The following is a 15,165-nucleotide window of genomic DNA, read 5'->3' as shown; positions in this document are numbered from 1 at the left end:
GATCTTCAACATTTTTAATTAGGGAACATTTTGTTTTGTTAGAACTGAAATTTTTCTTATCGTAGTTGAGCCAGTTGATAGATGAAGAATCTGAGACTTGGAAAAGTGAAGTGATTTACTGACTTACACGAGGCTAATTGGTTGACAATTTAGGGGTAGAATCCTGGGATCTTGAGAATTCAATTCTACAATGCCATTGAAAAGCAATCTTATTTATCCTCAATTTTATTTCAAGTTAGAGAGATAAAACTCATTATTCTAAATGTAAAGGTTGATGTTAATCATATTTTTCATGTCTAACTTTTGCTAGGTTCATTTTTTTACAGAGTATGTAGAGTTTCCATATGTAGTCCTAGTTATTTCTGTGGTAAGGAAGTGGGTGAATTATTTTAGAGTATGAGTGAGATTCATGAAATAGCTAATGATGTTGCATTTCTAGAGGTCTAGAAGCACATAGACTTGCCAGTTTTACTGGAAGAATGACAAGGTCAAAAAACTATGATTTCTATTTTCTGTACAACACATTTGCTTCTTCTGGCTCCCTGATAGAAGGTTAAAAATATAGTATTAGTACTTTAACTTTGTGAAATTTGTCTCATTGACTTTGACACCTTTTTATGTATACAGTTCTGAATCATACTGAACTAGAGGTATTTCTTTACGAATGGAATATTTACTTTCCTATTTCCCAAAGTTTGATGACTAGGGAGAGTTTTTCTCTCTTGCTTGTTACAAACAAGGAAGCATTTTTCTCTAGCCATTGCTGGCAGCCACCTCCTTACTATGTGGGGAACTAAGCTTGAGTGGATGGAAGGCAGGATGTATGGTAAAGTGGAAAGAGAGAGAACCTGGGACCTTGATAAATGTGCAGAAGTGCTAAATCAAACATTCTTAAAACTTGAAAAAATAATGTAAGAGTAATATAAGAATTATGTCATGGGGTGGTTGCTTTTGATGACATTGGATATATTCAGGGCAAATAGACATTTACATAATACATGCTGTGAAAGCTAGAGGACATCTATGGCAGTCTTAAAGAAGGTGAGCTAAAAAAGTTAACATCAGGCTTAGGACTGATTATGAAGGTAACAAAGAGCTGCAAAGGAAACAAAATAAACATCTTGTCAGGTCTGCTATTGTCAAAATCAGAGCCTGGATAAGGAAAGAGTAGAATGCTGAGACCAGTGATGAAGACATTTAAGTTCACGAGCCTAAAAATCATGAACCGCCCATGCCCCTGAATCTATTTGACCACCAGAGGCAGCTTCTTTTCCCTTTCCAGAGGAGAACAGGAGAATGGCCTTGCAGTGCTTGGAAACTGCAATGTTGTTACATGAAGCAGTTACTTAGAAAGATGATGTTTGTTCGCCTCACTATTCATCCCTACTACTGTCATCTAGGCAGATAAGCAAAGTCATGTCTACAGCTAAATGTACAGGAGGGAGCGGGTAGTGAAGAGGGATACATGGGTGTAAGTGGATCCCAATGAGCCGACCGGACCCACTGCAACTCTAGCTTCCATCTCCAGTAACTTCTCAGAGGAGCAAATAATACTAGCCAGAATTGGGAAGGAGTTAATTCACCATGGAGTGAATTTTGACCAATGAGAGACAAGAAATGGGAAGGAGTTGGCAAATAAATTGCTGACCCATTCTCCTCTATATGGATTGCTTAAATGCAGTGGTTTCATACATCAAACATCCTATGCAACTGAACAAACCAGTTGTGTTTTCTTTAAAAGCTGTGGCCATTTAGGTGTTAGACTTGTGGGGGTGTGGGGCAGAATATAAAGGATAGGGAAGAATTTCTTGTCATGGAAAAACTCACCCTTGACTTGGAGTTCAGTGCTCTGGCCAGGATACCTAGAGCTACTGTGTAATAATTTGTTGGGATGGTTCCTTGAATCCCACAAACAACAATGACCACCATTATACAGAATTAACATACCAGAACTACCTTGACATAGGATAAAGGAAGGAATCAGAAAACTCGGGGAAGTGAGAATGTATCTGTGCATTACTAGGTCATAGCTGTGAATCCATCACGCTAAGGAGGATGGCAGGGGATATGGCTTTCGCTTTGGCAGTTAAGAATGAACTCTTATGGAGGGCACTGATGTCTTTGAGAAGCATAGTTGGAGATGCTGCCATGGCCCTAGGCATCCACTTATCAAGGGGATGTAAGATTCTAAAACAGAATAGGCCAAGCATCAGTCTTTACCCATCAGACGCAAACTATAGGTATTTGCCTTAATCCACAGCAGAGGTAGAGTGACATCAAGGTGCCTTTGCCCACAAGGATAAATGGCAATGAACAATAGATTATGCATTGTCCTTGTGGTGAGACATACAGAGAGTGACTAGAATATTGCTCAATGTTTATAATAAAGAAAATAATAAAATCCCTGAAAGTGTTGAGCAGAAGTCTGGCTCCTGCTGCCACAATGGAAAATTGTGTTTCATTCAGTTTCCATATTTGTATTAGTCCACTTACAGTTCATTGACTGAAGAGGATACTGGGTTTCCTTGAGAAGGACTCTGCAGTGCTGCAAAAAGTGTATGTGGAAAAATGTTTTTCTGATCATTCTTCAAGGAGTAACACATCCCTGGGGAAAAATAATACCAGATTTTTAAAGGTTTGTTAAATATGAGGTATGTGCTGACACTGAAATGTTATCATAGTCTTCTGATTAATATGAGGACTGATGGAGGCCAAGTGATAATGGCTTTATCTGGGTCCAGTGGATTTGAGGATCCATTCTGTGATTATCACTCCAGCCCAGGAGGGTATACTTAGGATAGATACGCTATACGTAGAAACTGGCTGAATCCTTAGAATGGTTTCCTGACTCATGAGCCATTTATAAAAACCAATTATGGTAGGAAGGACCATGAGAAAGCCCCTAAAATTGCCCCTACACTTGCCATACAGCCATGATAGTAGATGAGTAGTACTGCATCTTGAGAAGAATTGAAGAGATTACTACCATTACTAAACACTTGAAGGAGGTAGCAGTGGTGGTCCCTATTTAATTCCCTTCCCTGAACTCTGCAAAAAGCAGACAGATCATGGCAGCAGATAATGGACCTTCAGAAACTTAACCAGATGGTAGCCCTAATTGAAACTGCCAAACTGAATGTGGTTGTTAGGTTGGAGTTGTTCAGGAATCCACACAATGCAGCGAGTCATGGTTTAAGTAGAGAGTTTAAGGTTTATTAGAGGAAGAAAGCAGGTGGGAGCCAGCGAAAAGAAAGAAAGAAAATGGCTCCAGCTCTCTATCTGAGAGGAGCATTTTTTAAAGGAAAAACCCACATTGGGATGGGAGGGTGTTGGTGGGGAAGGGTGCCTGCTGAGTGTGTCCTGTGCCTTGGTTGGGTGAGTGCCTGTCAATTTCTGGGCTGATTGTTTGCTAGGGTTCTGGTGCATTATTCTTCTTTGAAAAGTAGCTGTGTTATCTACCTAGGGAGAGCAGGCCTTGCTGGTTGTTCATCTTATGGGCATATCTGATCTTGCCTTATCTGCCCCCTGGGAGTCAAGGCACCACCATGGCCGGAACAGCCTTGAACAGCCTTTGTCCTTTTATGTCACACCTGGTTTTTCTGAGATAAGCTGCAGGGTCCCTAGGTCATAAATTCCTTCTATATACTAGATTCTTTTTCTGGAATCTGACAGTGGTATCTTTACCAAAGCAGATCAGTACTGCTTCTTTTATTTAATGTATGGCTATTGATTTGGTGAATGCTTTCTTCTAAATTTCCATCAATAGGAAGAATCAAAATAAGTTCGTCTTTACATAGCAAGGACAGCAGTACACTGACACTGTTTGTCCTTGGGGCTCTATTAACTCTGCTGCTTTCTATCTTAAGGAGCTTTGATCATTGTATCAGCCAGTGTTCATTCATTGGACAGAAGCCACAATTCCTTTAACAGATATGTTAATATAGAAGATTGTTAACTTGTTACTAGAGAACTGAAAAGGCAAAAGAAACATTGAGGTATCACAAAAGTAGCAACTACAGGGAGCATTTATTACCCCTGCAGCTGGGGGAAAAAGGGGAGAGATTGGGATTATTAAAATCTAGATGCTTGTATGAGAGACCCCATGGAGTTCAGACTCAGACTCCCGTGGAGGGAACCCTGGTTGACTGGGATAATTGCCTTAGTGTTAGAACCCTGAGGAGCTGGAATTTAGACCATTTGGGGAGGGGGGCTGGGATGCACCATGTGGTTGGTGCTGGTGTCTCTGACAGGACTGATGTGGCTGCTTCCACCTGTGTGGAAAAACTGCAAACTGGAACTATCTGCTGCAACTGGAATTAACTAGAAGCAAGATAAACCCAGGGTATTATATCAGAGAACAACCCCTAAAGAGGAGATTCTCAACAACATGCAAATTAAATGACTCATCCTGAAGATACCAACCAGTCTGTCTCCTTGGCCACCTCGTGCTTGCACAATAGGATGAAGTACGGAAAAAGCATGGTGTCAGCCGTGTATGTCCAGTAGCATGGGCTATCTTTCACCAAAGATGATCTAGCTGCTGCCACTGCTGAATGGCCAAACTGACAGTAAAAGAAACTGCTACATATTAGGTATAGCCCTTTGAGATAACTGCTTTATACAGAGTGTTAGAACTCCCTGGCTTGAGCTGGTCCCAACTTTTGTCTCCTGTTCCCAGCATTCTGTTAGTCCTTCCTTCCTCTTTTCCTCCATTCGAAGCACCTCCCCTTCCTCCTTTCCTTCTTTCCTTGCTTTCTTCCTTCCTTTCTGATGCATATTTCTCTATCAGTTTATTTTAAATTCCTTATCCCTCTTATAAAAAGTATAAATTTGGATCTTGGCAGTAGTTTCTCGGCCATTGTTTATTCTATGGTTATGCATTTTTGGTTCTTCTAGTACTGTAATAGTTACAATTGATCCACAAATTGAAGACTTTTCTTATCTAACTGTTAGGGTGTGCGGGGAATAATTAAACTGTAAAAATTACGAGCATTCACCAGGAAGGAAGTCTGCTTCCTAGAAAGTAAATATCAGCAAAAGATACATTAATAAAAGACAATAGGAAAGTAGCATAAAGCAACCTAATATGTTTCAGCATTTCCTTCAAGTTTGTGGTTCTCACTTCATTTTCTTTATGATCTTTCTAGATGAACACCAGTTATTAATTTTAATGTAGTCAGTTTTATAAATCTTATCCTTTGTGATTTGTCCATCCTGTTCCCTGATTAAGAAAATCTTCATTACCCTGAGTTTCTAAAGATAAACTTCTTTACAGTATTCTAAAAGGTTTATAGTTTTAGCTTTCACATTTAATTATTTAATCAACTTAGAACTGATTTTTTTTAAGGGAGGATCCAAGTAAGTTTTCTTTTATAGAAAACTAATTGTGTCAGTAACATTTATTGAATAGTTCCTCCTTTCTCCAAATATTTTCAATACTAGCTCTATTCCTGGGAGTTCTTTCTTCTCCGTTGATCTATTTGATTAATCTTGCACTAATAACAAATGTTCAATTTTTAAAATTTCATTCTAATTCTTGATATCTGAAGAGAGCTGGTCCCTCCACCATATTTTTCTTCTTCAGAAGTATTTCTGAAAGTACTCTCTCTCTTTCTCTTTTAACAAATCAACTTAGTCATTTTACAAACTCCCCCCCCCCTTATTTACATGCCATTCTTCTCTTCTTATTCCTTTAAATATATTGCACATATTTATTTTATATTGTGAGTCTGTTATTTTAATTTCTGGAATCTTTGTGCTGGCTCTTGCTTTTGGTGACTTCTTTCCTTGTGATTTTTGAGATTTCTTACCTTGAGTTCCCGTTCCATGGAACTTTATCTACAATTATTCTTTGAGGTAGCTTGAAGTTACGGTCATCCACAGGATTTACTTCTGCCAGAAGCTGAGGGCTTCTCATAATCCAGAACAAGTTTAATATAAATTTTGTTTTAAGGTCTTGGGGAATTATCCTAAAGATGTGGCTGATTTGTGATTGTGAATTCTCAGAGGAGAGTTTCACACCACACAGTGGAGACTGGAAAGTTTTCTTGTCTTTTTCTGAGGGCTTCATTTATCTCTGGTCCACTGATACACCGGGGATATAGCTTTTGAGATACTTACTTTATGCAGAGGTGTATTATTTGAACTCCCCATCTTAAGGTGGTCCTGGGCTTTGTCTCCTATTCTTAGAACTCTATCTAGCCATCGAAACAGAAGCTCAGTGTGCCCAATATTGGGCGCATATCCCCAGGGTGAAAACTGCTTTGAGTTCTGGTCTCTCAAGATTTCATTTTATTTTATTATTGAGCTGTAAAGTTTCCTTAACTTTCTTGTCAACTCAGTAGTTTAAAATGTCTTTCCTCCCTTTTTTCTCCTCCAAATTTTTTTCTAATATTTTGGTTATTTTCAGTGGAGGGTTTATCAGAGGCTCTAGTCCACCATACTGCAAAGTGGAAGTCTTTACGAGATCAAGCTTCAAGAGATGTGAAAGGATAACTTAAAGGTTATAGTACCTCATAGGCTCAGCCACTTACTATCAGGTTAGCCTCAGAACATGACCCAACTTCTTGGCAATTCAGTTTCCTTATCTGTAAATATGCTTGCTTGTCAGGGTTGTTGTGAGTATTGGATGAAATTATGGAGGTTGAAGTTCTAAGTATTGGACTGACACATAGTAAGCTCTCATCAACTGTAGTCACAACTCAGTGTGATGACAAATCCATATTTTTAAGAATTCTTATATGAGTCACAAAGATATAAAGAGGTAACCAGATAAAACCGCCATGGCTTCTATGAAGTATCAATATCAGGATGTGGAAAAATAGTGATTTCTCTTAAAAATGTTGATTATTAAACTAGATCACTAGAAATTAACACAAGTCCCCACAATAAATACATATCTAAGACAAGTTGTCTAATTTGAGGACAGATCCTTTTGCTACAGGAACCCTGGCATTAGAGGAGCACTTGGCTTCTGTTTAAAAATCTACGAATTTTCTAAAACTCACAAGCACCCAATAGCTCTATGATGAAATGTGAGCAGAAACTAGCAGCAGTGACTATAAATTTCTCATCCAAAAACTTGGTTACTTTTATAAATTTTCACTATGGACTATCTGTTTAGAAGCTCGAGCATAAGTTCAGAGTATTCTGATATTTTTAGCTTCCAGATTGTTTTTAAAAATATTTGTTTGTTTACTAATTTATTAAATTCATTAATCTAATATTTTTCTCTCTATGGACTTAAAAAATTTTATGATCTCTGATTAATTCTGGAGCAGGTAACATGTTGATAATTGCAAGTATACATGTAGGCAAAAATTGTTTTGATTTTCTGGTCATGGTAGAAAGTTCTGTAGTGTCAACACAAAATAATTACACATACACATAGAATAGAAATTTAAAAGTATACAATTATCTAGGAAAGAATGTAGTTAGGTAACAGTGGGTTCTTTTAGACTGAAATTCCTAGCCCTAGAGAAGTTAGAATTTGACTCAGTGTAATGAGTTATTCAGGAGTCTATTTTCTATCAATATTTGGAATAATCCTTAGTTAGAAAAGGCAGTCTTGCCTAGTTTTGTTGATTCCTGCATTAGCAGCATATCAGAATTGTTTTTAACAGCTTAATTTAACATGGTGCATTCAGTGTAGCCTTAGGAGTAACTCTCTTATATTTCAAGAATATGCTTATATTTAAAAATGTTATTATATTCTGTCATAAAGTGGTCCCAAAATGCACAAACCGTTTATTATTTTTGCCAATGCTAATGAATACAAAGAGAGTCTCATGTGTAATTAGTCTTTATTTTTTCTGGTGAATAAAAACTGAAATTAAGAGCAAGCATTTATGGAGTTAGGCATCATGCTACATAAAAATAATAGAAAGAACAACATTAAATATAAATAAATTAGTAACAGTTACTGGGAACATACTGGGGTCAAGCACTTTGCTATTTGGTCTATATGTTATCTCATTTAAAACAGCTGTCTATGAAGAAAATACTACACTTGCGTATCACAGATGACAAAACTAAAGCACACTGAGATTGGGTAAATTTATTTAAGATCGCATAGCTTATAGGTGATGCAACCAAAATATACTCTCAGGAAGTCTGCTCCTAGGCAGATTTGGTAACAACCTCCATTCTATTTTATTCTACATATATAGGACAAGGATTCTCACCTCTAATTTGTACATTAGGAGGAAATCTGGAGGAGAGAAATGACTTGCCCAAGGCTAGTGAGCACAGGGCAGAGGCCTGGCCTGGACCTCAGGCTCCTTCCACAGTGCTAGAGCCTTCTTTAACACGTGGTGAAATGAACAACTTGCATGCTCAAGATTCAGTTTATGATGTTAGACTGGAATTAACAAACATTTTGGAGAGAATTATAAAAACGAAATGACATTTTCCTGGCTTTGAATGCGATAGATTTTTTTTGTCATTTTAACCGTGATAACTAATGCTCTGATTCTTTTCCAAATGTGAAATTTTCAGCTACTGCAACTTCACATATAAACTTTTATGCGTAAACATGGCCCTTGCTTTCCTTTTGGATTGATTAAAGTTATCTGCCATCAGGGTTGTGTGATAACTCTGATGCTTCAGTTATGTGGGCCTCATCGTAAGTATAACAAAAGAGACTATTATAAGGTCCTTAGTATATCGTTCAAGGAAGCACTCCTAAGTGATGATTCTCAGTGACAGTTCCAGAGTGAGCAACTGCTTCTAATATTTTCTTTATGTTTGATTTCATTTGTTTAGAGTGGGTCACCAAAGAGAAATCCAAAGGGCACAGCATAATCTGAAAAGCTATTCCTCCTGTCTTTACTAAGATTTGTTTAGCAGAAATGCTAATATTCTAAGGACATTTGTGGGAGATGTTCATAAAGCCCGATGTCTAAGAATGGGAGGTGAGGAATTTCCACTCACCACTTTTGTGATTCTGGACAAATCATAGACTCTTCCAAAGTCTTTTTTTCCTTCTCCATTCAGTACCACCTGTATAGACTATGTGGTTTTCCTACACATGGATCCATCTGAAGGTATTAAATAAGTTTATATGGAGGCATTTCATAAATGATTAAATGCTATAGAAATAAAGGCAACTGCACCAACAACTGTAATACTAATTTGATACCATGAATTTTGGGGGTGATTTTTACAATCCTTAAAAAATGTATTTTAGAATCATTCTTTAAGCTGTAGCGAAATAAAGAAAAGAGACATCAAAAAGAAGACTAGTATAGATTGGGAAATTCGGTTATTGATTTTAGAAAGCATAAAGAATGAAGATTTAGAACAACATTGTGCAGAGGATGAAGAGATACAGGGAAGAGCTTTTGGTGCCTCTTATTTTAAATGTATTTAGTTGTCATTTAAATAAACAGCAAAGTCCTATTTCAGAGAAAACTGCAATCTTCAGCTGAAACTGGCCTAACGTTTATTCTTGATTTGGCTACAGGATGACCATACCCTTATTTTTAATAACAAATTATAAACTCCATCTTTCTACTTCAAGTGTAAGAAGTTTGAGGTTTTCTTGAGTTCATAATTTTTTCATAAATATAGCTGATGTAGAGATAAAAGTAAAACAAAAAATTTCAGGAAACTAAAATGTCATATTCTCTTATCTGAGTTTTCTTTTGGCAAGGCCCTTGCTGTGAATCTCAGTCTTGCTATTGAATCTGTTGTCTTCCTCTCACGAGAAGTGCACGGATGGGGAATCCAGGTATAATTAAAACTCCATTTCTCAAAGGGCGAGATGCTGGAGGTGCCATGGAAATCATTTAATCAAGAGCAATAAAGACACAAATAGATATTGACATCACCTTGGAATGGACACAAACAGAGAGGAATTTTACCTCCTCAAGTCCAAGAATGTCTCTGGGCTTTATAAGGGGCTTCTGCATGATGTTCCAGTCAATATTCATTCTTAGTCACTTTAATATGAAAAATGCATACCTTTAATAGTTTGGACAAAGCAAAGATTTATCGCAATTTATGCAATAATATGAGGCCCTGTGTTCATTATAGATTAGTCATGAGGAAAAAGTACTGGCCTAAATCACTGGAAAATAAGGGTTTTCTAACTTTAGTTAGCTTGCTATGTGACTTCAAGCGGCAACTTAGCTTCTTCTTGTCTTGGTTTTCTAATCTGAAAAATGAGAAGTTTCAATCCTTTTTTAGTCTGTTCTTCTGTAACAATACCATTCATGTGTATGACAGGCTCCTTCTAGGACTGTCTTGCACTCCATGCAGTGATTCTGATGGAAATGCTCTCTACCCTCACCAGGTTGAGAATCACCACTACATAAATCTCTCAGGTCACTTGGGACTATTAAACTTTACATGTCTCAACTCCAGTAAGGTCCAACGTCCCTGATGGAATGTTTTTATGCAAACACTTACCTTTTATATTTTTTCAATCAGAATTGTTAGTGCTCTTGTCAGGAGGATGTTTCTGTGGTTAAGCCACCATTTTGTTGTCTTACAGATAGCTTAGTTTTCTCTTAAGTGTGTCAAATGCAGGCGCCATACGTCAGGCTTAAGGATACTTCTGTATAGCATAGGCAGTTTAAGATCTATAGAGCTAACTTCTCTGCCTGTACCAGCAATGAGAAATAGCTATTTCTATTCACTGTCTGAATTAGCATTGAAAAACCTTTAATTTTATATGGATGTATCCTAGGAAGGTGTCAGAGTACATTATAGACTTTCATTAAAGATTTATTTCAGCAGCGTTTTAATTTACATTTTTAAAAAGGATTTTAATTTTTTTGGTGGAATTTGCTGTGAAAGAACTATTGTTAAGAGAGATGATTGCATTGCTAAGCCCCTCTAATCATAGTTGTAAGCTATTGGTTGAATGTCCATAAATGAATTCAAATTATTGCTATGAACAGATGGGGGGAACTGAGCAATGTTGTCATTCCCTATGTATCTTTTTATGAAGGAATACTTGAGAAGTGAGCAGCACTGCTCCACTGTCATTATAAGAGAGAGGTCAATTTGACTTTGGCATTCATAAAGAAGAAATTATTAGTGGCCTTTAAGATTGGCCTCAGGTGTAGATCGATGTGCACTTACATCCCCCTACCTCACTTCCCACACTCTTCACATTTCCACAGAGGGAAGAAACTTCCATTGTCCAGAGGGATGAGAATGGGAGAAATCCGTCTGAGCTCTGTTCCTATATACTCTTTTAGAAGAAAGGAGAATTTCCTTGATGCATGAGACTGGAAGATATGTCTGGCTTTTCTCCTTTGGAACTGCCTCTTCTCTGGAGTGTGTCCTGTGCTCGCTCCTGCCTCCATGGTAGGTACCAGTGAGTAGATCAGAGCCCAGGCTGGTCGGTCTCCGCCTTCAAGGCTTGATGATATGAGGATGCAATTCGATGAAGTGTATTTGCACTATACTTACATACTTCTTTAAGCAGATCTCTTGAAGTCTAGATTTTGAGATGGGGATGGGAGTGAGAGTAGAATATTAGGATGCTAGAAAGTGGACACATATTTAAATCACATTTGCCAATCCAGCCATACAGGTAATAAAGCATATGTTTTCAACTCCATCTGATTCCTGTATCTTATTTCTCAATTGGTTCCAAATTAGGAAGGGATGTGAGGGTTCCAAAAATTTTACCCTTAAAACCCCAACAGCCTTCTTTGACTAAGTTTTGAACAAGAGATAAATGATTATTATAGATGTCTGCATTCTTCATTTCAAGGATATGCATTAATCCATTTTAACTTTTTAATATTTGAGAAAATAGACTCATAGTAAAACAACCAGGTTGTGCCTGTATCCTAAGACTTTGACTTAAATGAAATGAAAGTTGCATATTTTTAAGTTTTGAAATAAATCTCCTTGAATCATATTATAGAAAGTAGTACTCAGCAAAAGGCTGATGCACTTTAAGATTACAATTCTCCACATCCTCATCAAAACTTGTTGTTTTTCTTTTTTGATAATAGCCGTCTTACTGGGTATGAAGAAGTTATCTCATAATGGTTTTGATATATTCATGCACTAATTCGTGTTTTAATCATGTTTAAGTGTACAGTTAATTGTGGATGCCACAGCCTTGCTGCAGCCTGTGGAGGTGGGGTGGAATGCATCTCTGAGGAATGTAGGGTGATTGGGAGTGAGTTTTCCAACAGTGGGGTATGCTAGAGGTATTCCCATCCAGTAAGTCCATAAGCCAACATGAACAGAGCTTTTGCAGCCAATGAGAATAATAAATACAATCTTGTTCATTTACTTTTCATCTTTCTTTCACCCTTGCCAACTCCAGAGGGATCAACTTAGGGAAGAGGGCAGGGGCAGAATGATGGATGGTGTGTTGGTTTGGAGCTGTTGTGTACCCCAGAAAAGCCATGTTCTTTTAATCCAGTCTTGTGGAGGCAGACCTATTGTGGGTGGGACCTTTAGATTAGGTTGTTACCATGGAGTTATGACCCCGGCCATTCAAGGTGGGTCTTAATTGTTTTTACTGGCGTCCTTGATGAGAGGATAAAAGGCAGAGACATTTTGAAGAGAGCTCAGAGCTGCTTAGAAACACCCCAGGAGGAACAAGCTGAGAAGCTAAAATATGTAATCCAGAGTTTGCCCCTGGGAGAAGCTAAGAAAGAAGCTAAAATGGAAGACCAGATTCGTTTTGGAGAAAGCCACAGAAACTAGACGCTAAACCCGGGAGAGGACCAGCAGAGTCTGGCCATGTCCCTTCCCATGTAACAGAGGAACCCCAAATGCCATCAGCCTTTCTTCAGAGAAGGTATCATCCTGTTGATCCCTTAGTCAGTACATTTTCATGGTCTTTGAACTCTAAATTTATGAACTAATAAACCCCCATTGTAAAGCCAATCCATTTCTGGTATTTTGCGTTCTGGCAGCTTTAGCAAATTGGAGCAGGTACGGTGGATTGGGCAGATGAAAAGCCTTCCGGGCTCCCATTCCATTTCAGCCTGCCAGCGTCAGACTGGAGGCAGGGAGGAGGAGACCTTTGAATCAGACATGGGACTGAAGAATGAAACGCAGGACTGTGTCTTCCAATATGGAAATAAGATTGTTCTAATAACCAAAATTCACTGAAAAATTGTAGAATCTGCCACAATTTCATTAAGCATAGCAGACTTGGAGGATATATTGAAAAGATCACAAAACTGTTTAATGTTTATACTCCAGCAAATTAATACTTCTCATAAACCAGTTTACTTGTAACGTAGGCATTATTGTCCCATTTTAGAGAAGGTAGAAATTAAGGCTAAGAAAATTAAACAATAAATTTAAGTTTACACCCCTAGAATGTATTAGCCAGGATTAAGTATCCTGCCTGATTGGCTCCATTATCTATATTTTGCTATTGGGAATGTTCTCACTTGCAACAGAATGGAAGGAAAAGCCAAAAAATATATATCCTTCTCCTTCTGCCCAAACCATTTTACATTGTTCTTTCAAAAACACCGAATCCAAATTTTCTCTCCCTAGAAATCTTCTTAAACACTTTGATATCCCCAAATTTATGCAACTGGAATATTATGTCAGCAGCATCAAGAAAGTATTAATAAACTAGCATGGAAGCTGTTTGCAGTCACTCCTTAGTGTAGTTTCCCTCCCTGATTTTTTCAGTAACATTCAATTAATAACTAACATTCAGTTAAAAGCTCGAATTACTTCATTAGCTTAGCCAAATTATCTTTTTATGCTGGTGATAAATAAGCAGCTATTAGCAATGATTCACATTAGTTCCATAGTTTAAAACAGCTAATTTCCTCTTGGATGCTTTACAGCACTCACACCGATCTTTTTGCTCAATGTATTCTTATTACGGTACTTGTGCCCACAAGGTCACTCTCCTCTCTTGAACAGGACTATAAATTTTTCTCCCATGTAGGGCTGGGCTTGGTTGAATCTACCTTATTAGAAGGAGGTATTTTAGTTTAGGTCTCTGGGTTGGTTCAAAGACCTACAGTGAGAAATAGAAGACAAAATAGCTGTTCCAAATGTTGGACAACTTTTCTCAAGGACACCAATAGTGCATGCAAGGCGGGGCAGTCAGGCTGTTGAGAAAGGGTATTTGCCGAAGGATCCATTGTCTCGTTCATTCTCTGTCACGTTTTTCCTTGTCCTTTGCCTTGTTCTTCCACTTTGTTTCAGCAAGACCTCAAATAACTTCATAATGGGCTCAGTTTCTTTGTCATGTTTAACATTGTCATCTTTAGAATGTGATCATTTTGCATTCTATGCTTAATCAGTGAAATAACTGGTCCTGAGAATTTTACCTCCCTTATTATCAGAACTTAAATTTATGTTCAATTAGTTACCAAAGTCAACAGGTGTCTGAAAACAGTCCTTACACATTGTCCAAGTACTCTAACAAATATACATGGAAGAAATCAGTAAATAAAAGTAAATTGGAAGAACTGATTCTTCTGTGTTCAATAGTTGCTTTGTGTTTATGAGATCAATTCCAGAGGTTAAATTCTTACATGTCAAGTTCAAAGGTTAAATTCTTACATGTAACTGTGATGCATGCTGTTATTTTGTAAGTTTATACTTATGGTATTCTTCCCTGATAACTAGAATATATTTGGCATCAGCTGAACAATGGTCTCATTGTCTAAGAAGCAAGGACCCTACAAATTTCTCCATAGAAATTATATTACATTTTAAATTTAATTTTGCTTTCATATAAAAACAACTTTTATTAGATGACTAAATCCAATTCTCATTTTAAATACATATATGAAGAATTGTAGAGGGAAGTATTAAAGAAACAAGTACCTAGATATAATTTAGTACTTTTCTCATTAAACTATTCCTTATCGTTAAAAATAACTTGGGTTTCCCCCTGGTTGTGATGGTGTCGCCTTTAATTCGTCTTGAATCTCTTAATTAAGTCAAAGCCCTCCATATTTGTTTTATGCTTCCAGAATCTTAACCAGTCTACCACCTAGTAGTCTCACTAAAATTCACAACTTCTTATGTACTTGCACTTAAAGGTGAAGCAGTTTCTGTTGATTGTGTCATAACTTACTGAATCTGGGAAAAAAGAAAAAAAGTTTACGTGATAGCGTGAGATCATTTATTGAATAGAAATACCATAGTACATTGTGATTTGAGGTCCATCCCAATGGGCCCAGTTTTCATAAATGCTCTTTTACA

The sequence above is a fragment of the Choloepus didactylus genome, chromosome 10 (assembly GCF_015220235.1).
Source record: "Choloepus didactylus isolate mChoDid1 chromosome 10, mChoDid1.pri, whole genome shotgun sequence".
Lineage (NCBI taxonomy): Eukaryota > Metazoa > Chordata > Mammalia > Pilosa > Megalonychidae > Choloepus > Choloepus didactylus.
Note: the sequence above shows the minus strand (reverse complement) of the source record.